Source organism: Pinus tabuliformis, chromosome 1_2, assembly GCF_031772625.1.
Source record: "Pinus tabuliformis cultivar Carrire ecotype Pingquan chromosome 1_2, CPIR1, whole genome shotgun sequence".
NCBI lineage: Eukaryota > Viridiplantae > Streptophyta > Pinopsida > Pinales > Pinaceae > Pinus > Pinus tabuliformis.
This window is the reverse complement of record NC_142298.1, coordinates 370,540,495-370,566,156: the sequence shown is the minus strand read 5'-3', so window position 1 is coordinate 370,566,156 and position 25,662 is coordinate 370,540,495. Positions and strand designations below refer to the sequence as shown.

Here is a 25,662-nt window from a genome sequence, read left to right as displayed (position 1 = left end):
AAAGATTCATCTTGGATGGATCGTTTCTCGGCTATGGGAATCAACAGCCAAGAAGATATTTCAGTCATATGTCAGAACTTGTTCTAGAGTATTGAACAGTCTTGCAGTTGAGTTTTCTCCATCATCTCACCTTGTAACTAATAGGGGGGGAAATGATGGTCATCTACAAGCTTCAAAACCACATCAAGTGAGCCTGAGCCACAACCTGCCATACCAGATTTAGAGTTGTATCCAAAGACAAAGATGCCCCTGAGCATGCCTTCAGTTTGTGACACCTCTTCAAAGAAGTGGGGACACTTCCTCTAACAGAAGACTTCAGCTTCTTGCCAATTTTTGAAAAGTTCTAGGAATTTCATTAAGCATTCTAGAGTTGTTGGTCATCCTTAAACAATCACAGGTTGAGACTTCCCTTTTCAGGTTGAAATTCTCCCTTTTATGTGGGGTGAGACATCCCTTTCATGGTTGAAGGTTTCCCTCTTCAAAAAATCAGAAACACTTCCTCTAGCAGAAGACTTGAGCTTCATGCCAGACTTGGAAGAGTTTTGGGAACTGCACTAAGCGTTCCAGTGTTGGTGGTCATCCTTAAACCACCGCCCTTTATACCAACATTTCAGAGAGCACATTTAGCCTAGTGCTGCCATGCATTTTTGCACATTTTGTATTACATCTCTCTTCTTGGACTCATACATAACCCTTCGAATTGAAGGGGGGAATGTTGGACACCTAATCCTCTGAGGGTTGGTGTGGACGCCGAATAGACTAAGGAAGTCCAAGAGACCTTGGAATACGAAACCAAAGGTCATATGAATGTACTATAAATGTATATCATTTTTTAATAATAAATGTACCCTCATGCTTATCTTTAATATTCGATTGCTGCCATGTGTGTGTTTAACACCAACCACTCAAAAAATCCCTGTTTGGTTTTAAAAGCAATCTTCCCTATGTCCTCCTCGGCTACTCTAACTTGATGATATCCACTTCTCAAGTCTAATTTAGTGAAATATTTTGCATTCTTCAACTGATCTAGCAAATCATCTATTCTGGGCAGTGGGTATCGATTCTTTATTCTGATCTTATTTAAAGCTTGATAATATACACACATGTGCTAGGTTCCATCTTTCTTGGGTACTAATACAATTGGTGAACCACATGGTGAAGTAGAAGGACTAATTACTCCTTTATCTAACAATTCCTTGACTTGTTTTTTAATTTCTAAACTTTCCAGAATTGACATTCGATACATACCAATGTTTGGGAGTGGACAGTCCTGTTGTAGCTTAAATTTCATGCTGAATTCCTCTTTTTGGTGGAAATCCCTTTGGTTCTTGAAACATGTCTCCATATTGATTGACCACATCAACCAATTCAGCTTTCAGCTTCACATCACAGCCTACAAAAGATTCTCGCTTTGTGTCATTCTTGAGCATGATCATGAGGAGCACGAGACTCTTGTTAGAATTAACCAGTCATTTCATTTCACCTGCGCTTGCCAAAGACAGACTAAGATTTCTGCGATGAGCTCTCATAATGTACTCCACTCCATTTTTGAAAAAATGGTATTTGTTCTCAAATCTATGTAAAACAACTCTCTTGTCATACATATATGGGCTTCCCAATACAATCCCTGAGATATCCAATGGCACAACATCTAATTCAACTTCATCAATGAAATTAGCGGTGATTGCAAACTTGAAAATACAATTTCGTGTGACCTGCAAATTAGCATCCTTGGTTATCCAACCTGATGGATATGGTTTATGATGAGGCATAGTTTTCATATTCAATTTCTTAACTAAATTCGTAGAAATTAAGTTGGCCTGAGATCCACAGTCAAACAGCATGTCGATTTTTGTATGCATGGAAATAACTCGGATATGGAACAGCTCGATGCGGATTTCTTCATTTGAAATGATGTGAGAGTTATTTTTTGTGCTGGTACTTGCTATGGCTGCCTCTTTGTTCACCTCTTTGCTTTCTTTTTCCACGGCTTTTCCTTTGGTGACTATGGCTGCAATTTTTGTTTCATCCCCTAAGTCTGAACCCAAGTCTTGTTGTGCAGCACCATTAGTCTTTTGTTTCCCTTTATTGTTGAATTTCTTTAGTTGTAATTCTAGATGAAGCTTCCAACAATGTGCTTCACCATGTCCTTCCTTGGAACAATTCTTGCACACGGATCTCTCCTTCTTTCTTAACAGAAACATTTTTCTTATGCTTTCGTTTAAACTGCTTCCCTTTTTCAACACTCTGAAATGGCTTCTTCTTACCTTCTTCCTGTATATTTTTCCCTCTTGCTTCAAGGTGTGTATCTTGAACATAGACCTCATCAAGATTCGTGGGACTGAACATAAGAATGGTATTTTGAAGATAGCTATGCAACCCTCCTATGTATTTCAGTAAGGTATCTTGTCATTGTAAGTCTACTCCTAGCATAAGAGCTCTTTTCCTAAACTATTGAGTATACTCTTGCACATTTTGACCTTTCAACTGTCTGAAATTTTGCCAATTCATAATGGATTTTTTCATATGAGCTAAAGGGTAGAACTGTCTTTTTATAGCAACAATGAAATCAAACCAAATAATAGAGATCTTACCATGTTTCTTGATCTCGTCTTGAGTCCTTGCTTCCCAACATACAAGATTTGCACCTAGTGAAGCCAACTAAATCTTGATATCATCCTCTTGAAGGTTCTAAGTTCTACAATATCTTCTCTGTATTAACTTCTCCATTGTACATAGGCAACTCAAATTTAACATCAAGCTTCAGAAAAAGTGATTTACCAACCCCTTTTGAAGAATGAAGATGAGTATGAGTAATGGTGGTATTGGTGGAAGAGTTTGAAGATCCTTTTGATGAAGATGGTGGTGGAGATGGTGGTGGCTTGTCTCAATTCCCATTATTTCCTTTTCCTTTATCTTCTTTTCCATTACCTCCTCCTGAAGAGCCTTATTCATTGGGAGGCTTGGAAATTTCTCCTTGCAATATGTTGTTCCTCTCTTCATAGAGGACCTTAACCATCTCTATCATATCAAAGAAATCCTTTATGAAGGTCTTCTCATCTTCTGTCATGATTGGTTCTCCTTCATGATACATGGTCTCCGAAGACTCAACTACAACTTGAGGTTGTACTAGTGTTGAAATCTCAACTGCAACTACTGCAACTTGAGGCTGAACTGGTGTAGAATACTTTGGCAACCTTTCTCTTCTTCCCTTGACCCAATTACAGGGCTTTCAACCAACTTTAATTCACCTATTTTGAACTTTAACCTTGTGAGCATGACATAAACTAACAAACAATTAAATCCTTCTTTCACAAAGAAAATCTAGTAAGCAAAACTAGTGCTCTGATACCAACTTGATCTGAATTCGAGCAGATTAGTAATGTTGTGATAATTCCCCATTCAGAAATAAACCCAAAATTCTTATCATTTTCTTTTCAAGTCCTTAAGGATTCAAAAACTTTTGCAATTAACAGATTCCCATGAGAGTTTCTTATGTAAATGTTATAAACAATTTAACATAAAAACATATGCTGAAAAACAACAATATAAAAACAATGAACATCAAAATGTAACACACAACAAGCACATGATAAAGGAGTTCACCCCTCTTGAGCTATGTCTCCTTGGTCTAGCTTCTGATGCCTTGGGCCTCTCTATTATGCTTAAATTACATCAAAAGTGTGTTTACAATGCTCGAATGCCTTTGAAACCTATCTCAATGAGTTCAAAATACTCAAAACTACCAGGATTGACTATTTTTTCATCAAATTTGGATAAGAACTGAAGGAGTTATGACCTCTCCCAGTTCTCCCACTATTTTTTCCACAAAACGCTCAAAATCCAGCAAAAAACTACAAATTAGCCCCAAAATCCACTAATCGTGCAATAATTTCTCCACACCGCAGGCCATATTCTATCGGTCGAATCGCAAATTGCAATCAGCTAGTTCAGGTGCGCAGGAGGTCTTGTTTTAGCGGTGGAACACTGTGATGTGATATAGGCAGACCCGACGGAATATTAAACTGTGGCATAAAGAACCATCACGTCCGGGATCGTATCGCTCGTCACATTCGATAGTTGGCTATGGGCTCTTTAACACATCGAAACATTTGTGATGCGATATCACGGACCCGCCGGAACATATTACTGCAACACAATAACGTATCGTGTCTAGAACTCAAACTGCGTCGTTGTCGGGGCCGATACATGTTCGTCGATCCCTTTCATCAATTGCAATTGCGATTTGATCGCATCACAACCCAACCTATCGGGGGTCGATTTGAGACACCTTTTCCACCTACTTCTACGATATGCGATTTGCGATGGCCAATGGCAGGCTGCCACTTGGCGCCTCCTTATTGGCTGAAGACCTTACCACATCATCCCAATCCTACCATGTAGGCAAGTCAAATTTGAACTTTGACTTACTCTAACTTCTTCATACGAACTTAGATTTGAGTGTCGTTCACACCGTTGGATTCAGAATGTCGATCTCTTCAATCTAAAGCTGATTTTGACAAGATTCTGACACTTTGATTTTTAAGCATAATTCTGAGCACTTGATCACTATGGTAGTGTTTAAGGCACATGATCTCAAAAATGATAAATGTATCACTTCATAAGAACATCCAACACCATAACAAGTCATACCTACTTACAATTAATGATTAAGAAATTACATAAACCATGGAGCTAATTAAGATACATAAGAGTAACTTTCATTTTGGAATAGATTTGATCAAAACTATGGAGGCTAGTTATCATGGATTTGTTTCCATTTTTGGTCCATAAAATGAGTTTCTAGAATCAAATGTTGCTCTGCTTCCAGTGAGCATCCATAGCCCCAATGGAGTCATCCACAATCCGGAGATGAGGAACTTTCCGAATTCTTGTTTTCTCTTTGTGTTAGAGGCTCCTCTTTCAATTTATTTAGAAAATATATCATTCACGGGATAGGAGGATTACGCACCAGAATTAATCCAATACCACTTACCTTGCTCCACTATCAGTGGGAATTCATAGCCCCAATTGATATGTCAGCATTCCCCATCAGGAGTTACCTCAATAGAAGGTGTAGGAGGATTACACACTATATTTTAATCTAATGCCACTCGCCTTGCTTGGCTTCTAGCGAGCGTCTATAGCCCTGGCGGAGATACGAGCATGCCCCACCTAAGAAACCATATGTTCCTATCCCTAGGGTAGTATGGTGATAAGGGTAGGTCTCATGCATGATTATGATGTGACTAACTAGTGCTACCAAAGTTTCAATTGAATTTTTTGAAAGCCCAATCTTATGGTTATAGGTCTAGCCCTTGTGACTTAATGTGGTCCCTTAGTATTTATGTGTAAATAGAATGGAATAGGAATGTGGTGAAGAATATTCAATATGAAGGTGGCAATACTAAGAGTTTAAACTTATGAGCCCTTTAAAGATCATTACCCCTTAAACATGATTTACAAAACAAGTCTTTAAGTATGTATTAAATTTTTTTTTAATATAGTTCATTATAAGGACTCGTATATGTGTACTCGATTCTACTTTAATCACATAAAGACTCTTCAAGATGAAAAAAACATTCCTCTTTATTCATTCTAAACCTAGGTTAACTAAAAAAATGTTTATTTATATATACATGATTTATATACAATGTGTTTTAATGACAATATTTATCAAGAAAGTCGAAATTCTAGTGTAACCAAACACAAATGTTGTAGTATACTTAGGGGGGATAGGATGGGGTATAGAGGGAGGTACCCAAAGGAATAATGTAATAATGGGATGGGCCATAGTAATAAATAAAGTGGTTAACCCGTATCATGTAAGGGACCATAAGTAGTTAGCAATAATGTAATAAGCCCATTGTATTAGATAGATGGTATTGAGGGAACCATGGTAATGACTCATGGTATTGTATGTATGAGGCCTATATAGAGGCTAGAGACTCCCCATTGAGAGATGTGAAGGAATATTGTATGAACGAGCATATGGCTTGTGGAGTGTTCTCCTTCCTTAAGTAGTGAATGTATGGTGTTGCCTTACCTTAAGGGTTAGATCAATAAAGAAGCATTTCTATCTATATTCAGATCTTGTTATTTTTAGTGATTATTTACAGTTATTGGGTATATTGGTATCATTTCATATATTTGTAGGTCAAATCTATAACAAGTGGTATCAGAGCACTTTCTTGGGCAAAGCGGAATTTTTTTTTATTTTTTGCAGGAACTTTTTGGGGCGGCGAGTTTGTAGATCAGATCTATACGTTCTGGTGAAAAATTGGAAGAATCTAATTGCAGATTGGGGTTCCTTGTGAAAAAAAAAAAATAAAATAAAATAAAAATAAAATAAAAAAATCTCCGCTTTGCCCAAGAAAGTGCTCTGATACCACTTGTTATAGATCTGACCTAGAAATATATGAAATGATACCAATATACCCAATAACTATAAATAATCACCAAAAATAACAAGATCTGAATATAGGTAGAAATGCTTCTTTATTGCTATGGCCCATCCCATTATTACATTATTCCCTTGGGTACCTCCCTCTGTACCCCATACTATCCCCCTTAGGTATAGTACATAGAAATGCTTCTTTATTGATAAAACCCTTAAGGTAGGGCAACACCATACATTCACTCCTTAAGGAAGGCGAACACTCCACAAGCCATATGCTCGTTCATACAATATTCCTTCACATCTCTTAATGGGGAGTCTCTAGCCTCTATATAGGCCTCATACATACAATACCATGGGTCATTACCATGGTTCCCTCAATATCATCTATCTAATACAATGGGCTTATTACATTATTGCTAACTTCTTGTGGTCCCTTACATGATACAGGTTAACCAATTTATTTATTACTATGGCCCATCCCATTATTACATTATTCCCTTAGGTACCTCCCTCTGTACCCCATACTATCCCCCCTAGGTATACTACAAATATTGTCAATGGTGAACTTCTTGACTTTAGGCTTCAATTTGATCAATAATAATAACATATTCAACTGTTGAAAGAAGCAGGGGAAAAATTGTTTTACTAGGACATTGAGAAATATATTCGCATTTGATTGGAAACAAGAAGAAACCTTTTCAAAGTATGCATTCATCCACATTTGAACGAAGTCCTGCAGGAACATCTAATGAATAAAATCTTCAAATATTAGCAACATGTTCGTGAGAAATACTTTCATGTATCCCTATTTCATGGCTATCGTGTATTGCTACAATGTTAATCATGTCAAATTTTAAAAATAAACAGACAACAATAAAATTCAATACATTAACAACCATAGGATCTATAGTATAATTTTTCTGTTGTACCATATGGTCATCATGTAGTGATGTTAAATTAGTTAAATCATTATGTTCAACATATTCATTTGCATCAATGGAATTAAAACAACAACATGATTGTAAATTTATTCTTGTAAGTTGATTGTTATTCAATTCAAGATTGTGAGAGGAAATTGATAAGTTGTCTTCATATGTGTCATATATGGGTGGTTTTGAAAAATCAACATAACTCTCACATATGGAAGAATCAAAATTACTAAAGATATCACTACATGTCATGTTATTAGATAAAACAAGAGCTTCCATTACTCGCTATTCTATGTAATCATAAATGTGTGTGATCCGGAATTAAACAAGAACGCAACAAATTATAGATATAACCACAAATACAAAGATGCAGCAGAAATAACACTTCATTTCATTAATATCAAATATTGAAGTATGCTTACAAACAGAATGGAAATAAGACTAGCTCAGGCGATGGTAGCTTATCTCTAAGAAGAGATGTGGTGGCTACATGCCTTTGAACTGAGTTACAATGAGGCTCAAGGGCCTTTTTATTATTTAACAATAAGATAAAACCCTAAACAACCAAAACCCTAACCCGAGGAGATGTAACACCAAGGGTTTACGGGCCCTGTTGGGGTTAGTTGGGCAGCAAACTTCTCGGGGTCGTAACTTGGTCATATTATCTCTGTTTGACGCATATGATACCTTGTTGGAAAGATGTCTCTAAGGACTACATCTATTGATGTGATTTCCATAGCAATCACCAATTGATATTTTTCCAAAAAAAACGTCGTTTAGGGCCTCAAAATGGCTCTGAAAATTCAGGACCTGAAAAACTGCCAAAAATAGTAAATTGTGCCACAAATAAGGAAGCTGAAAAATGAAAGAGACAATGGTGGGGGTCCAAGTGGGATAGGAATATGGCCACCAATATCCACCTGAATCATTCCTCCCCCCTTAGGAAGAAATGTTCCCCGTTGCATTGAGTTCCTCCATGATATGAGGAAACTTCTATTGGTGTGAGTTGTTCTGCAATGTCTGATGTGTCCAGTAATGGTGGGAAGCATGGTCGAAGGCAGTCCACATTGAAGACTAGGTGCAAGCCAAGGAATGGAGGAATGTTACGCTCCAAATCATTGTCTCCCACATATTTGGTAATGGTGTAAGAACTATATCAGAGTGGTCTGAGCTTCTAATGCGCTCTGGTAAGGCATTCTTTCTATGAATGCAACCAAAATTTGTCGCCCACCTAAAACTTGTGTGACACCCAATGTTGATCATGTCACTGCTTGTACTTAGCATTTTCCACAATGGAGTGAAGATATATCGGCCCATTGGGTAGAGGTGTTCCAGGAGTCAGATCAAACGAATTCTTGACCTGACAGTGCAAAGGTACCCATGTGAGTGAGGAGAAGATGTCCCTGTATTATTTCATGACTGTATCCACCTGCTTCTGCTATGTAGAGGAACCCTTCCTGGGGGCCATGGATGTGGCTACGATCTTCCCTTTAGTTTGAGAGTGAACAAGAAAGAAAATGAATTTCCTAGTCTGGGAGATGATCTTATTGCATTTCTTAGCAGAGATCAAAGAGGTGGTGATAGGTGGGGCTACTTCCAGTATCATGTATAATGAATTGCCCAAAGAAATAATGACAGAGCGAGGTCTAGACTCATATAAAACATGTCACTTCCACAAGTATGGTTGTCCTAATAATACATCACAAATGTCGAGAGGAGCAACCTCACATAATACCTCATCTGTGAAAGGCTTGATGCTGTAGGGAAGGCGACACTATTGGCTGACTTAAAGATCTCGTCCTTGGTGAAGCCACCCAATATTGTATGGTTGCAGGTGTGGTATGGTCTGTAGGCCCACTTTCTTCACGACCTTTGCTCAAATGAGGTTCTCCTGGCTGCCACTATCAACAATGAATTGCAGCGGAGAACCCTTCACCCACATTTGTGAGTGGAAAAGACGCTCCCCTTCCTCTGGATTTTTGGGCTCATTCTTCTGGATCTTTGCAGTGGAAACAGTGGCGCTGGGCTCCGCATCAATAATTTGCTTCCCTTTGTCATTCCTTTTGTCGGGTTCTCACTCAACATCGGAATATGCATATGATTCTGAAGCCTTCAACTCAACCACCAACGACTTCTTGGTCCAACACTCACTTGTGTTGTGAGGGTTCTTATGGAACTCACACCACCTTCTTATGTCCTCATTTGACTTTGTGGTGGTGTTATTTTCTTACAGCTTTGACGGGTTGTCTTGGGTCACCCCACCTTGGCTTTTTCCTTTGTTCTTCGGATTCATAGATCCAAAGTCTCGCTTCTTTTGTTTAAACTTCTACTCAATCCTGACAACGTATCGGTACATCGTGCCAAGCGAGGAGATGTCAAGGAACTTCATCTCATCCTGGATGTACCTGTGTAGGAAGCCACGTATTTGAGTACCAAATTCCACTCAAAATCCTTGATACCCAACTTTTTGTGAAGGGTATGAAAAATATTGGTAAAATTCGAGACGTCTTGGTCCCTTCCCTACCACTACGTGGTCCACTTTATGTATTTATCCTCATAACTTCTGACAGGGTAGTACTGCTCCTTAATGGCATCTCAGAATGAATTCCAAGTGGGTGCGACTGAAAACAGTGAGGCCGTACTTTCATCCTTCTGCTTGTAGTAGGTTTCCCACTAATCCTTGACGTGGGGGGCAGCTTTGAGAAGTGAAAAAGTGATCTTTTCTTGGCTGGAAAAATTATGAATAGAAAAATATCCTTCCAGCATATTTAACCATTTATCTATGGCATCCACATCTATCTGACCCTCAAATATGGGAATGTCAAAGTTAACTTGTACATTAAAGGGTGTGGTGCTTCCAGAGTAGCTGCTAGAAGTAGATGTGTCGCCCCTGAGTAGCCGCTAAAGGATCTAGGCAAAGTTGGCCATCACCGCATTCCTTTGTCACTCTAGGGCTTCTTCGAGCAAGATTTTGATAGGATCTCCTGCCCCCTCATCTTTCTTTTCATCCACCATGGGAGGTCGTTGGGATTTGCGAGGCTAGTCTTGCAAAGGTTCGACCAGTTCAAGCCCTAACTCCTTATATACCGACCTCGTTGGGGACATGCAATGAAAAATAGAGAAAGAGAAGACCGCTTTGACACCACTGATCCATATTTAAATAGGAACACAAAAAATTACAGATATAACCATAAATAAAGAGATGCAACATAGCTAACAAACTTCATTTCATCGCTCATGGGGCTTTGGATTGACGGTGAATGGGTGCACTGTTAAGGCACTCCTTGCGATAGGTCACTGGTTCAAATCCCCCATGGGTGTTTACCTACCAAAAAAAAAAAAAAAACACTTCATTTCATTAATATCAAATATTGAAGTATTCTTACAAACATAATGGAAGTAAGACTAGCTCAGACGATGATAGTTTATCTCTGAGAAGAGATGTGGTGGCTACATGCCTCTAAACTGAGTTATAATGAGGCTCAAGGGAATTTTTATTATTAAACAATAAGAGAAAACCATAAACAACCAAAACCCTAACCCGAGGAGATGTAACACCAAGAGTTTATGGGCCTTGTTGGGGTTAGTTGGGTAGCCAACTTCCCATGGTCGTAACTTGGTCATAGTATCTATGTTTGACGTGTATGATACCTCATTAGAAAGATCTCTCCGAGGACTATGGATATCGATGTGATTTGTATAACAATCACCAATTTCTATTTTGCCAAAAACACGTCATTTAGGACCTCGAAACAGCTTCCGAAGTTCAAGACCCGAAAAACTACCAAAAATAGTAAATTGTGCTACAAATAAGGAAACTGAAAAACTAAAAGAGACAATGGTGGGGGTCCAAGTGGGATAGGTAGGTGGCCACCAATATCCACCTGGATCAGTGTGATGGTGATAGGGTTATAGGTATAATTTCTTCTTTAACATCATTTACTTTACAAACTTTATAAACACTACCCTCAGGAGAATCAAAAGAAAAGAAATCAGATTTATCATTGGTGTTTAAACTATTAGATTCTTCAAGGTTCTCTTGACATTCAACATTAGATGTTACACTTAGTCCATCTAAACTTTCATTTGGTAAACCAAGAGAGGGTAAGCATTTTTTGTTAGAATCACCATCTTGCCAACTCACTATTTCATCATTAATATAAGATTCATCTTCCTGAAATGTTGAATGAGAATCATCACAATGTTCATCTAGTAAACAACAAAAAATTTCAACAAGTGAACTAGAGGGATACATAGTTGCATAATGTTCATAGAAAACTGTATGGAAATCCTTTAAAGATAAAATACCTATGGGAGGAAGTTTTCGATACCACTATCGAGCTCTACCTTCCAACGACATCATGAATAATTTCATCTGTATGTCCTCATGTTCGACTCCCTTCATGAAATAGGAGAAGATGTTCAATCGGATCGTCATCTTCGTCTTCGCGAAAATGGGGTAGGTAGGTATCCCATATGTCTATATTTGGTAACTCATTTGGAAACCCTGCAATTTGAGAAAAATCCAAAGGAGGAAAACGTGATGCAATCCAAGAAACAACCATTAGTAATTATTAATCAGGGAGTCGCCAGGTGAACAAATAAACAAGAAATCGTTACCTTAAACACTATAAGGTGCATACAACTATGACCATGTCCACCAACGGATCATAGATTTAACCATTTAATCAGTTACCGAAGGAAATGAAAAATATACCTTCATTCCCCGGTAACGAAGCTGAAAGATGTTTGTGCACAGATTGTCCGAGTAACTGAAGACAACCTAAGACCACATCATTGAGGATCCTAGATCCTCCCACTCTATATGATAAGGGTTGGCCTCCCTTTCACCACATGAGGTAATCCCTAGTGATAATCATATTAAATAGTCATTATATAATAATGTACATTAAATATATTTTCGAATTAAACAAATAGATAGGTCAAATTATTAAATAAAGAGTATTTTACATAAATAATGTCTTTTAGGAAATAGAGGTGGTAGGCATATAACATGTGAAAACTTATTAAAAATAAAATATCATTATGACTAAATGAGGTTTAAATTAATATATCATATTTCTCACAAAACATAAGGATTAGTAAAAATTAAAATTAAAATAAATAAAAAGACAGAAGTTAGGAAAAACTGATTTAAATGCATTTATTAGAAACGTTATATTTGAAATGATATGGCATCAAGTGATATTATTCTTCATCCTGCAACCAAATAATTCAATATTTGATTTAATTTTTCTAAATGGTAAATATTGGAGGAAAAACTAAACCAATTTTACTGTGTGGGCGATTAACCAATCTAATCATGTCAACGCATTGCTTATCAACACGTTTTAACAATGTAGTAAATAAATGAAAAGCAAAAAATAAATTAACATTAAAAAATAAAATAGGAGGATTGGTTTTATGGTATTTAAATGTATGTGCAAATAAAACCATAAATAACATGTATTGTTAGAGCTTCATTTTGCAACCAATAAATTCAAATATAATTTTAAAAACTTTAAATAACAAGTATTCAAATATTTAAATCATTATTACATGCATTATTATCAAATAATCATGTTATATCAATAACTTGCACAATGAACGAATAAATAAAATCTCACATAAAAATAATGCACAAAAAGAAAAGAAAGAAATAGATATTATTAAATAAAATCCTCACGGTCACAATGAACAAAACCATTGTAGCAAGTACATGATGGTTTCAAAGAGAATAATTCATCATCTCCAATGCACCACTATCCTTCAATCTTCCCAAAAATTATTTGCCAAAAGGCTTCTACATCCTCTTTTAAAGTTATAGAAGTTCGTTTTATTTAGTTCCCGTAACTTCCAGTAAAATTACATTTATAATTGTTTTGATTAAATATAATACATATTTCATTATTTAATATAACTCATTTTTTCATAATATTCTTCTCATTATATTATCTCGTGTATATTAAATGAAATTCAATTTTTAACTTTAGGTAAGACGTGGTAAAAAATTTCCCACTATATAAAACATGAGGTCATAAAATATGTATTTAATGTGTCGTTATTTTCCTGAAATGCAAGATAAAATCAAAATATTAAACTTAATAAATTTAATGTGATTTTCCCTTTTAAATGCTTGCATTTCTACAAAGTCTGCCATGAAATCTCAATCCTCCTCCCATAATCCTTCACAATCTTCATTCACTGATTAGAAACAAAATTATGAATTGAAAATAAAACAAATCTGAAATATATATATGTTTCAATTTCAAATTTAAAATAAAATTTTAATTAGAAATTTTCGATTTTATTTTGATATGCATTTCAAATAAATTTTTAAATATATATAATACATAGAGTTATAGTAATGCATTATAATTTATTTAACCAGCAATTGCACCAAGAGGTGCAAAGGAACACCGAAAGGAGGAGTCGGGAATGTGGAAGGAAACTATCTCCTTGTGCTACATGTCAAGGTACATCATCAATGTCACCTTATGGGGTGCACAATGCCACACTAAAGGGAAAAACTTTCTAACCTCCAGACCTAGGAACCACTCCAGTCCTTGCAATAAAAAAGGGTTGTGTCAATGGATGTGATCTCTACTTGAGTCTTACTTTTCTATATAAAAGAGCCAATGTTTTTCACTTTGAGAGGTTTGATCCCTTCCAGCGCTTGATAGATCTGAAGTTAAGTTGGATCTAGGCTAGTGGCAGACCAATCATACACACACATAACTTGTTATCATATTTTTTTGATATAATATAATATTTAGTCTACCTAATTCACACAACCAAAAAAATTAAATTAAAATTAATATTTTTAATTTGTTTGTTTTTTATTAAAAAATAAAAATAAAACTCTAATTATCTACCTTCCAAAAATATTATAAAAAATTAACGAATACTCCATGCCATAAAATGTTTAATATTTTGTGAGACTATTTTGTTTTTGGTAGCCATGGCCATCTTCATTTGACTTTACATGTACTCGTTATACAGGTGATATAGTGACATTAAAACCCATTTTTTGGCCTCAAGTATGAATAGTGGTATACAGTATATTATTTGTAATGAAAGATGCATCATGCACTTGATGATTTCAAGAACTTATTTTTTTCTTGTTGATAGCAAGTGACCCCCTTCACTGCAGCTAGGAATGTGTGCAACAAAATAGGAAAAAGAAGGGGGTGTAGATAACAAAGTGGTTCTTAGTCCCAATCATATAATCAATTAGCAAGCTATGCATTTAGAAGGTTGAAAGAAAGAGTAGCAATCCTATCTGCTGCAAGGGGCATAGCATTGTGCTTCTCATCTGTTGTTCCAAATCCTTGTCCACAACCAGAGAGAAATTCCACCATCGATGAAGTACTTGACAACAACTTATCCAATCAAGGGAACAACTAAGTCTGAAAACCCACCATGAATCCAAGCATGACAATGTTTCCCAGTGACAGTTCTATCACTATGGGAATGTTTGTCTCCATTTCTTTCCACTGTAACTAAAATCGTGTACCATACACCATTGGCATCTGAATCAAGGGGTGAATAAGATTGTAGTAATTCATAGTTATATATAAGTTATCATAATTAGATGAACCATTTTTATTTCTTGAATATAGCTAAAGTTTCTTTATAATTTTGAGGAATAAACTTTAACTATTTGGCTTCATCACTTCATGCCCAACATGTTTTCTATCATATTATTGAACAATTAAAGATCTCCATATCTCTTAGGTGTTTGTGATATTGGTTTCAGAGTTTTGTAGTTATTTTTGTTCTAACTTCTTAACCATAACTCCAATGTTTCAACTACTACCCAAGAGCAGGAACAAAACTGATTTGATTTGGGACCAAAAGGAAGTGTTCTCTCTATGGAGTTGGTTGGGAAAACACTGTTAATCCCAGCTAATATAGCTTCTCCATTTTTGTCTCTCAAGCCAATCATTTTTTAACACGCATGAAAACGATCTTCTCTTATGGTACTTGGATTTTTACGTCTTATCATTTTATTTTCTTATCACTCTATTTTCTCTGACAAAATTGTAGCTTCAAAACCATCGTGTACCTAGACCATCACAATAAATGTATCACTTGATTCTTGATGTTGTGAAAGAAATTCATGGTTTTTTGTCTTCGTGGTTTTCATGTATATTAAACGTGTGAAAGAACACAACTTCATGCATGCGATCAAGTTGTGAATGAGCTTTGCCTTTGGAGTCTCTACAGCTGAATATTGGATAGACCGCCACAATCTGAATATTGAAACCATTGTGGTCACGACATCCTTCATCTAAATAAATGCCATGTCCTTTCCAACACAAATCTGTGTGTTGGCTTGGAATACTTTGAAGTTGAAGTTACTCTGTAGGATGAAATGGCTTCAACATCAGAGATTTTTCCTCGTTAAAATCATTAACTTCTTGAGTTGTTTCATTCAGGTTTGCTAGGACCTTCTATTATTCACGTGAGGCCTACAAATGATTTTAGATAAAAGGCTCCTTTTGTTCCCTAACATTTATATCAAGATGTAGCATATTAGCCATTTCGCATTGAGTAAAAACAAACAACATTCAAAACAATAGCAGCAAAACAAAATGGAGAGAAAAATAGGTGTTGAACAAAAATATAACTTCGGATGAACTACTTAAATTGAATTTAACATCCAAATTTCGTAAAAATAAAACTCTAATTTTCTAAATTCCAAAAATATTATAAAAATTTAACGAATACTCCACGCCATAAAATGTTTAATATTCTGTGATACTATTTCTCTTTTGGCAGTCATGGCGATCTTCATTTGACTTTACATGTACTCACTATACCCGAGGTATATAATACAGAAGTTATATAACTTTATGTGTCAAATTGGGAGAAGAGACTGTCGGGTCATTCTGGTTCGGAAAAAAATAATCCTTTGCTATCTGGGAAATATTTGCTTTTGTCTGAGGATTTCGTGGTATAAGGCAAGGGCCAGAAAGAGGGCAGTAGAGGCTCTAGTTGTGGCCAAAGCTAAATCTTTCAGAAAAGTGGTAGAAGTAGTGAAGGCAGTCACTACGGCAAAGGATGCCCTGGATTTATTTGCCCTCATTGCCCAGGAGGAGAGGGGGATCAGTATGAAAAAAGTGAGTTCGGAAAATGATCTCAATTGTATCATTGTATTTTTTTCAATCCATCTCGATGCATTTGGAGTGGAAAAAGTGGAGGAATTAGCTCACGGGACCATTTTTACCAGTGGGACCTAGTTTGGCGAAACGGGGTATGAAACCTTCCAGGAGCGTTTTGAGGCATCGAACGACGTTTTTTGGGGTAAAATTTTAACTCTTAAGCACAAAAATATTTTATGTTATTCTACACATAAAAATATTTCCAACTGTGCAAGAATCACATCAATCAGAGTCTGTATGCAAAAGTTATGCCACTCAAAAGTTGACCTTCCTGTTTTCACACCTATAGTTTGGGAGGATGTCGTGTCAGCCCCCATTATTCATGGAAAAGGGGCTAGCCATGTGTTTGTGATGTAAAATACTCTAGAAGAGTCTATTTTGTAACTCTAGTTAAGAGTTGATGTAGTCAAAATTAACCATTAGTAGGCTATCAGGTTGTGTTATAACTGGGCCACTAGGAGGAAGAGGCATTCCATTATTTCAAGAGAATTTTGTTCCATAGTTGAGAAAAGATAGCTAGGAGAGATAGGAGGTAGAGAACACAGAGAGGATCTGTGCACTGTAGTAGCCCACGAGCCACAGACATTACTTCTTTGTATCTGTAGCCATATTTCTAGACAGAGAAAGAGAGTGAAGCGAGCTCACCTTCCAGCTGGGTTTTCTCCCAAAAGGGTTTCCCAGAGAGAATATCTTTTGTATTATGTTTGTGTAAGATTATTTTTTTGTTCTCTACTTTTCTTCTTGATTTACTTTTACATGCATGCACTAATTACAATTAATTTTACAGATCTAGAAATTAAATAAAATTGTAATAGTGTAGAACCTCATATTTTTAATATAATATTAACATATTTGTTGTGACAAACTATCCAGTGGAATATCCACGGCAATTTACAGATCATTTCGTACCAGAGCCAGTTTATTTGGGTATTTTTTGTAGATTGCAAGGATCTAGATCAGCAACGCTGAAAATAATAAAACCCTAATCATGGGTGACAAATTTGTAAACGAACCCTGTGATCTAGACGAGGTGAGATTTTCGCTGCTCGAAGAACAAGTCACGGATATAAACCACAATGTAAACCTCTTCATGGAATCCCTAAGCAATAAGATGGGGATATTTGGAGAAGAAGGGGGTTTGAATGCATAGGACAAATCATAAGGGGGATCAAGAGATCAAGAATGCGGAGATAACCAGCCGAAGAAAGAACTCAAAAAAGATCAACCCAATTCAAGTGTCATGAACCAATCCCCGTTTAAAGTGGAAGCAAAAGTCAATATCAATCCATACCATGGAAAGATCAATGCTTTGACACTGAACCACTGGTTGTAGTAACTGGAAGTTTATTTCAGTATCCAGCAGATCGAGGAAGGGTAGAAGATCTCATCCACGCAGCTGAAATTGGAGGGCCATGCACTGACTTGGTGGGAGAGCCACACGAAAACCTTGAGATTGGAAGGAGAACCTCCAGTGACTAAGTGGGAGGATTTCAAAACCCTCATTAAGTCACAGTTTTATCCCATTGGGTACATGCAAGACCAGTGGATCCGATGGAATTACTTCAGGAAAAATTCGAGCCAAAGTGTGCAGGAGTACACCACAGAATTCAGAAAGATGGTTATAATGTTGGGTATCTCTCCAAAGAACACAGATGTACTCCTCAAGTATTTGGGGGGTCTACACCGCCATCTACGTGAGCAAGTGATGTTGTTCAAGCCAAAAACAGTGGCAAGGCTTGTGTACAGGCACAATACCTAGAGAACATAGGCCTGAAAAGAGCACAATCGAGTGGATCGAAGCAAAAAGAGCAACAAGATGCTTCTAAGGATGGGAAGAAGAAGAAAAAACTGGGAAAAGATAAAAATATAACAACCACAACATACCAGTGCAAAGATCCTAGCAACCACTGCAACATTGATGGCCATACAAAGGAGAAGTGTTGGAAGTTGCATTCAAAGCTAAACCCGAAGAACAAGAAGAAAGATAATAAGAATAAGAATCTCATGGCCACTGATTTGAGCAACCAAGTTGAAAGCAACTCAGACATGGATGAGAAGCTCTTATGTACATCAATGCAGAAGGAGGTGAATCTGAGTAGCCTTCAGCAAGAAGAAGAGAAATAAATGACCAAACTCTTCCATGTAAAGATACAGTTCAAGAAGATGAAGATTGATGCTCTGTTTGACTCAGGATCGTAGGCAAATCTCATTGCAGCAGATCTATTCAAGAAGTTGGGGCTGGAAGTTCGTGATCATCCAAACCCATATCCACTGGGATGGGTACATAAGGATGTAGAGATGAAGGTAACAAAACAATGTAAAATTAGATTTGCTATCAGTGTTGATTTTATTGATGAAGTAGATATGGATGTGGTTCCCCTTGATGTATGTGGAGTCGTGTTTGGGATTCCATACATGTACATGTGTGATGCAATATTCATGAGGAGAGCTAACCAGTACCGACTCATCAAGGATGGAAAATCATTCATCATCAATGTGCACAAAGGCAAGTCGAAAGTTTCACTGGTAAGTACCAACAAAGCCAAGAAATTGATCAGTTCCAGCAAGAAGCATGTTTTATTATTTTTAAGAGAAAATATGTTTGTATAGGAGTCAATAAAAGGCAAGGCTTCCCTAGAGGGGTGTACTAAGAAACAAAAACAACAATTGGAGGAATTTTTATAGGCATACAAGGACGTGTTCCAAAAGCCTAAAGGGCTACCCCCTAAGAGATAAGTGGAGCACGAGATCCAGATATTGCCAGACTCCCCATTGCCAAACATTGTGTTGTACAGGAAGTCTGTTATAGAAGCAAGTGAGGCGAAGAAATAGTTGTAGCAGCTCGTGGAACAGGGTGTCATTCAACCAAGTACATCACCATGTGGGTCACCCATCATCATTGTGCCAAATAAGGATGGGACTTGGTGGATGTGTGTATATTACAGGGCGTTGAATAAAATCATGCTAGAGAATAGATACCCCTACCCAAGATAGACAATCTACCAGATCAGTTGCAGCAAGCAAAGTATTTCACCAATCTAGACTTGAAGTCTGGATATCACCAGTTTTGAGTCAAAGAAGAAGATACATGGAATATTGCCTTCAAAACTAGGAAAGGTTTGTGTGAGTGGTTAGTTATGCCATTTGGCCTATGTAATGCACCAGCAATATTTATGAGATTAATGAATGATGTACTACGCCATTTTATAGATTCATCTGTTATTGTCTATTTGGATGATATATTGGTATATAGTGCTACCTGGGAGGAGCATATTTCACATTTGAAGCAGGTGCTGGAAACATTGAAGAAGCACCAGCTGCTAGAAAACCTCAAGATGTGCGAGTTTACACAGCAATCCTTGGTGTATTTGGGATATGTGATTAGTGGAGGAGAATTGAAGATAGATCCTTCCAAGATGGAGGTCATCATGAAATGGTCAGTGCCTATGAATGTTACTGAGGTTAGGAGTTTCGTTAAAGAAGCACAGCACCTGAGGAAATTCATATCCTCGTTTTCAGTAGTGCCAGCACCGCTCCACGTCATAACAACAAGTGGTAAGAGTTTCCGATGGGGAAAAGGGAAGCAGAAGGCTTTCGATGAGTTAAAGAATAAGATTAGTGAAGCACCAATTTTGGAATTACCAAACTTGCAATGACCCTTTGAAGTGGAGAGAGATGTGAGTGGGTATGCTATGGGAGTTGTCTTGATGCAAGGAGGAAGGCTTGTTTTCTACCATTCTGAATTATTTCATGGGGAAGTTCTTAGCTACCCTACATACAATAAGGTGTTTTATGCCATGGTGCAAGCTATGAAGAAATGGAAGCACTATCTGATGGGAAAGGAGACAATAATCCACATGGATCACCTGCCATTACAATACCTGCAGGCCCAGAATAAGCTACAACAGACCATGCATTACAAGTAGATGGGGTTTTTACAGCAGTTTCATTTGGTGATCAAGTATAAGAAGGGCAACACAAACAATTTGGTTGATATGCTTTCAAGGCCACCCACATCAAATATTAAAGCTTTAGGGACTCTTATGCACATGGATCCATTCACCCATGACGCATACAGAGAGGCATATTCAAAAGATGAGGACTTCAAGGAGATGTATCAGCAGTTGCAAAGTCAGATTCATGTGCATGATGGAGACGACACCATTGACTACCATCTCCACGATGGGTTACTCTATAGGCTGGATAAGCTATGTGTTCCTAAAGGTGAGCATTTGCATCTGATTAGAGAGGCTCACACCTCCAAGGTTAAAGGGCACTTTGGTGTAGGGAAGATCATGGCTAACTTGCAGAGGTATGTGTATTGGCCCAAGATGCAAGAACAAGTACCTAGGTTCATAAGAGGATGCATGCTTTGTTGTACCAACAAGCCTAGAAACAGGAAACAGGGTCTGTGTCATCCCTTACCTATACCTACTCGTACTTAGGAAAGAATTTCCATGGACTTTGTGGGAGGTTTACCAAAAATTAGGAAGGGACATGACTACCTGTTCGTGGTAGTTGACAAGTTCAGCAAGATATGTGCTGTGATGCCATGTAAAAAGACCATCAATGGACAAGAAGCAACAAACTTGTTCTTTGGATAGGTCTAGGTACACTTTCGAATGCCAAGGAGCATCATTTTAGATAGGGATACAATATTTCTCAGTGCATTTTGGACTACATTGTGGGAGAAGATGGACACGAAGTTGAAGAGATCTACAACATTCCATCCACAAACATATGAGCAGACAGAAGTAGTCAACATGAGTTTGGTGCAGCTTCTAAGGGGTTACAACCAGAAGCATCCGAAGACCTAAGATAAAAATCTCATATATATACAACATTCTTATAACAGAGTGGTCCACACTTCTAGAGGAAAGTCCCCATTTGAAACTTGTTTTGGATATTTGCAACCTTCACCTTTGGATATTGCATATGGGCATCAAGGAGGAGTGAAGGAAGACATTACAGGAGATGCTTTGAGGGCTGAAAAATTTATAGAGAAGATCAGGCAGATCCATCTACAGGTACAGGAAACACTGCAGAAGTCGTAGGTGAAGTATAAGTCTAGGCATGATCAACATAGAATAGAGAAATCATTCAAGGTGGGAGATGAAGTATGGCTACAGTTGAACAAGGAGAGGCTGCAAGGGCATGGTAAGAAAATCAAGGCTCTAAGGTATGGTCCCTTTGAGATACTGGAAAAGGTGGGTTATAATGCCTATTGACTCAATTTACCACCATATATGTGCATTTACTTATTTGTAAATGTGGATAATTTGAAACTCTGCAAGCCTTCCATGCTAGATCAGGAAGAGGAACAAGTCCTACCTTCTATGGAGGATTTCACACCAGATGCTCAAGAAAAGTTAACAGAAGATACGGTTTTGTAGAAGAGGTTAAAAACTACAAGACAAGGGCAACAAGACCTTTGTCAGGTTGGCTTGAAGGGACAACTTCCAGGCAAACTTAAATGGTACACTAGAGAGAAGGTGAAGGAAAATTTTCCTCACCTCATTCAGTAAAATCTTTTGGGGAGAAAACACCTCCCAAAATGGGAAGGAGTGATCCGAATTGGATCATTATATTTTTTTTAATCCATCTTAATGCATTTGGAGTGGAAAAAGTGGAGGAATCAGCTCACAGGACCGTTTTTACCGGCGGGGCCCAGTTTGGAGAAACGGGGTCTGAAACCTTTTGGGAGTGTTTTGAGGCATCAAATGATTTTTTTGGGGGATAAAACTTTCTTTTTTAAGCACACCATCTTTTCATGTTATTCTACACATAGAAATATTTCCAACGACACAAGAATCGCGTCAATTGGAGTCTGTATGCAAAAGTTATGCCACTCAGAAGTTGACCAGTTTGTTTTCACACCTATTGTTCAGGAGGATGTTGCGTCAGCCCCCATTATTCATGCAAAAGGGGTTAGCCACATTTTTGTGATGTAAAAGACTTTAGAAGACTCTATTTTGTAACTCTAGTTAAGAGTTGATGTAGTCAAAATTAACCACTAGTAGGTTATCAGGTTGTGTTATAACCAGGCCACTAGGAGGAAGAGACATTCCATTTTTTCGAGAGAATTTTGTTCCATAGTTGAGAAAAGATAGCCAAGAGAGATAGGAGGTAGAGCACGCAGAGAGGATCTGTGCACTGTAGCAACCCATGGTCCATAAACATGACTTATTTGTATCTGTAGCCACATTTCTAGACAGAGAAGGAGAGCGAAGCGACCTCACTTTCCAGCTTGGTTTTCTCCCGAAAGGGTTTCCCAGAGAGCTTATCTTGTGTATTATGTGTGTGTGAGATTATTTTTTCGCTCTACTTTTCTGCTTTATTTACTTTTACATGCATGCACTAATTATAGTTAATTTTACAGATCTAGAAATTAAATAAAACTATAATAGTGTAGAATCTCATATTTTTAATATAATATTATCAGATCTGTTGTGATGAACTATCAAGTGGAATACCCACAATAGTTTACGGATCATAAAAGCATGCAAAAAATAAGGTCTCAGACAAATAGAATAAAATGGAGGCATTGGAAATGAAGGGAGAGGTGATAGCAGTATACTCTATTGTCGATGATGAAGAACTGACACGCCAATTGCATCGTGCAATCAATAGGTCTCTGAGGATTTATCGAAATTCAATTTCTTTGGGTGGGAGGGTCTTGGGTAAGCCATTAGATTCTAATTGTTATAGGTCACGTCTTTAGAGTCCAATCCTAGCGAAACAACAGATTTGTGTGAGGCCACCTTGTTATAGGGAAACTAAGAAGGAGCGAGCATTCCAGAAAAATTCAGTAAGTGTTAATCCAGGAAGATTGGCTCAACAAATAGAGCCTGGAAACCAGAGCGCATGTGAGGAATTTGGATCTAGCATTATTGATATACTCTTCCAAAAGTTAGAGCACTCAGAGGCAGAATCATCAGTGGGTCTTCTTGTTCTCAATCAGGATCATATGGTTGGTAAGCCAAATGCAAAAGTGGAAACTGAGTTAAGAGATTCAAGTGATGGTGGGTTGACCTCTCAAGTTCCTTACGTTGATTATGATGAAAAGGCCTCCAATGCAAGTTTGGCTCTGAAGGAAATTGGAGTCTGAAATATTGTATTCCATTTGGGAATGATGGAAATTTCATGCCTCTAGAATCAAAAGTGGGCAATTTGGAGAAACTGGCAGAGACATTTGTCGTAGTTATGGAAGCAGAGAACTCTAGATGTGAAGAGGACAAGCAAGATGCATGCATAAAACAAGAAGTGAGATGTTCTACTAAATTCGTTGAACTCTCTTCAGAGGCATCATTTTGACCCTGTAGATGCAACTAGTCAGAAAAAGGGGCATTTAGAAGGAAAAACAGGTCTTTAGATTTACCGTCTCCCTCCACTCATGATAGTGGACAAAAATATAGTTTGTTTCTCTTCACTGACAATGTGTGACATTACTTGACATCATTATTGACGTGAAGGAGGTTATCCCACCGACAAAACCATGTGTCACGAGACGGTTTAACCGAGACTAAAAAGTGGAGTAAACGAGATGTGAAAACCTTGTAAAGAACAAACCAAGTGTTAAATTTTTATGGGAGAGAACAATGATAATAGAGCGAGGAGATTGGATGGGCTAAACAGTGTTTGCCCAACCAACTCCATAAAGAAAACACCTTTCGGCATAAATATAAAACTTAGATTTCAAATAATATATATATGTAATATATTATAATATTTAAATTATATATATAGATATATATATAATTTAAATATATATATATATATATTGAATTTCTGTATAAATATAAAACTTAGATTTCAAATATATACATTATAATATATATATATATATATATATATCCAACTCATTTTGGAACCTATATCCAACTCATTTTGAAGCATGTACATCATGGTGTTGACCATGACAGGACCACCAATGTACTTATACATGTTATGTGTGCTTAGCTCCAAGTATTCTCTAGTGGCCTCTCGCCTTAGTTGTTTCATGTACTCATCGATCTATAGACGGACTTGGTTCTTGGGTCTAGCCTCGGTGAGGGAACCAATGGATGGGATCATGTGCGTTCTCACCATGACATCCAAATTGTTGTACAATTGTGCATATGAGGCTTGTATGATGTTGATGAATAGGGAGAACTGCTCGTAATTATGGATCAACATCCAAACCTTTGCTTTCTCCAACTCTTCCTATGGATCCATATTCATGGCTAATTGAAGCGGGAGCCCTTTATACCGCATTGCCCACTCTTGCACATGGGCAATGGTAGCATGTATGTTCTTGAGAGTTTGACAAAACCTTTGCTCCGCTATTGTAGTCCATGCACATGAACAATTGCATTATGCATAGCGACAAATATGTCATAAAGCTTCCGCTTGGTACTCTCAAGAGTTTATACTTCAATAAGTATCGCTTTCCTTATTTCGCCCATTGCGCAAAATGCGCTCTACTCTCAAAGTTGTTTTTCCTCTTACCTAGCAGCCTATAAGTTCTTTGTCAATTGTTCATTCTCGGCCAACAGGAGCTTAACATTTGAGCTTGTTTCTCCTACATAAGCCAAGCTAGCATCGGCAAGGGTAGTTGGATGTTTCCTGATGTCTAACGCTATCACCCTTTCCTTGACGAATGAAGGTGATGTGTTATCATCCAGAAAATGCTTCCTCCGTGCCTGTACAATCCTCATCTGCAACTCGTCAAATGATAGAATGTACACATCCATGACCCGATCATCATAAAGAGAACAACTTCTCCTTTCTTGCTAAGGACTGGTTCTAATACTGGAGGTGGCAGAGACTAAGAAATGACCTCTGGTGCTCTCACAATAAGTTCAGTGTCTTCATTATATGGCTCCTGTTCCAAATCCATGTCATTCACTTTGATCAGTTGCTCAGTCTACTGAGAAAACTCCCGATCCTGCATCTGTTCACCCTCTTCTCTAGTTGTTGGTTTTTCCGACTCATCAACCTGTATGGATGTTGTTTTCTCTATCAATGTGCCTTGCCTTTGTTCCTCTTCTTTTTTCTTCTTATCTTCTCTTTCTCTCTTCCTCAACTCCCGTTCTTCCTTCAACTTCTTCTATGTCTCCTGCAGATTTAGGTATGCTTCCTATAGCCTCTTCTTTTCTCTCTTCCTTTGCTCTATTCTCTTTATCCG

The 25,662-nt window shown here is 37.5% G+C and overlaps 1 pseudogene; it reads left to right on the top strand.

Moving 5' to 3' along the window:
* LOC149205921 (uncharacterized) overlaps positions 1-23,939 on the top strand; it is a 41,255-nt pseudogene extending 17,316 nt beyond the window's left edge.
* Positions 23,940-25,662: the final 1,723 nt, after the last annotated feature.